This window comes from Gavialis gangeticus, unplaced genomic scaffold (assembly GCF_001723915.1).
Source record: "Gavialis gangeticus isolate Ggan-Ray unplaced genomic scaffold, GavGan_comp1, whole genome shotgun sequence".
NCBI classification, from domain to species: Eukaryota; Metazoa; Chordata; order Crocodylia; family Gavialidae; genus Gavialis; species Gavialis gangeticus.
This window is the reverse complement of record NW_017729022.1, coordinates 181014406-181015855: the sequence shown is the minus strand read 5'-3', so window position 1 is coordinate 181015855 and position 1450 is coordinate 181014406. Positions and strand designations below refer to the sequence as shown.

Below are 1450 nucleotides of genomic sequence, written 5' to 3'. Positions count from 1 at the left end.
AAGAAAGACTTTGACTTTTAACCACTATGAACACAAACCTATTCTCACAAGTTACATTACTATTTCATGCTCTATAGCAGGAGTATCAAAGATACGGCCTGCCAACCAGATCTGGCCTACAAGAAGCCCTGCAATATGGATCCAGCTGTGGGAGCAAAGCAAACTCAACACCCTGCCCTACAGAACTTAGTCTTACTGAGAAGGTTTTCCTCAGCCACAACCCAGATAAAGAAATAGATACCTCATACTGAAAGTCCTCAAAAGATAACAAAACTTTGTGGACCACCTCTTTTTCAGGGACATATTTCTGCATGCTGAAATCTAAAAGTTTATAACACACAGGATTAAGTTCACTGAAATATAAAGTGGAGGTGCTACACAATTAAGTGTTGTTCAGAGGGAGAAACATGTAACCTAGCAAAAGAAAGAAAAAACTCCCTGTTACTGTCAACAAAAAATTAACAGTTCACTGCAAGCATACAGCACTTCCACATAGGAATTATGTGTATGAGTATCCATTAAATCCAAACTACATGAAAGAAAGCAACTTATCTTGCTCTATTTCTCCACTCATCAAACTGCCATTAATACTTGGCCTACGCCCGAGAAAACTCAAGGCATCACAAACATACATGTTCCAATTTCCCTAAGCAAGGGGCAATCATTGACAGACTACATAGCCACTACAGTGAAGTCTTATCATTAGGCTACTGCTGTACCTTAGTGACAACACTGCAAGAATCTCTCAGGGAGGCAGTCTTATCTCTTCCAGTTCCATCACACAGGCTACAAAAGCTGGGGTGCGCGACTCAAAGCGATATGCTGATGACCTAAAATATAAATTAAAAAAACCAAATCAAGAGGTGCCCTAAGTCTCAAAATGTTTAGAACCACTGCCATAAATTATGTTTCCCCCTGTGCAGCCCTGTTTTGTTGCAAACCTGCTTTTGCTCTTGCTTAAACAAAAGCAAGAGTTCTGCTAGAAGCAGTTAAAACCCAGGAAACTGAGGTTCAGGCTAATCTTTCTATGTTTCACTTCAGAGCAGGAGCGCTGTGGGGGGTGGGGAACCCACAAGGGGGAGGCTCACCACTGTCTCCTTTTAAGAGGTCAGTCAAGTCACACTTTGAAGGGACACTTTTAGGTCAGGGTGAAAGCCCAGGCACTAAATCCCTAACCCCAATCCTGGCTGGGCTGCCAGAGTGCTGGCCGAGGAAACTCAGTGCCTCACCCCCCACATCAGGTCTATGCACCTTATAACCCCCTCCCCCCCTCACCTCTGCTCTCTTCACCTGATGCTGTTCAGGCACCAGAAGTGCCTGTGATCCCAAGTGTCCGGACCTCCAGAGCTGCTCTCACTCCAGGCCTGGCCTGTGATAACTGTGGGGCTGGGAGGCACCAACCCTCAGGGACCCCAGGCTGAGCACCCCTCTTCCATTTCACCCCCAGACC

The 1450-nt window shown here is 45.5% G+C and overlaps 1 protein-coding gene across 1 annotated transcript in view; it reads right to left on the bottom strand.

Moving 5' to 3' along the window:
- VPS54 (VPS54, GARP complex subunit) overlaps positions 1-826 on the bottom strand; it is a 77295-nt gene extending 76469 nt beyond the window's left edge. The window contains exon 1 of the mRNA XM_019516595.1: positions 720-826. The gene's annotated coding sequence lies outside the window, so the exon portion shown is untranslated. The remainder of the gene's footprint in view (positions 1-719) is intronic.
- Positions 827-1450: the final 624 nt, after the last annotated feature.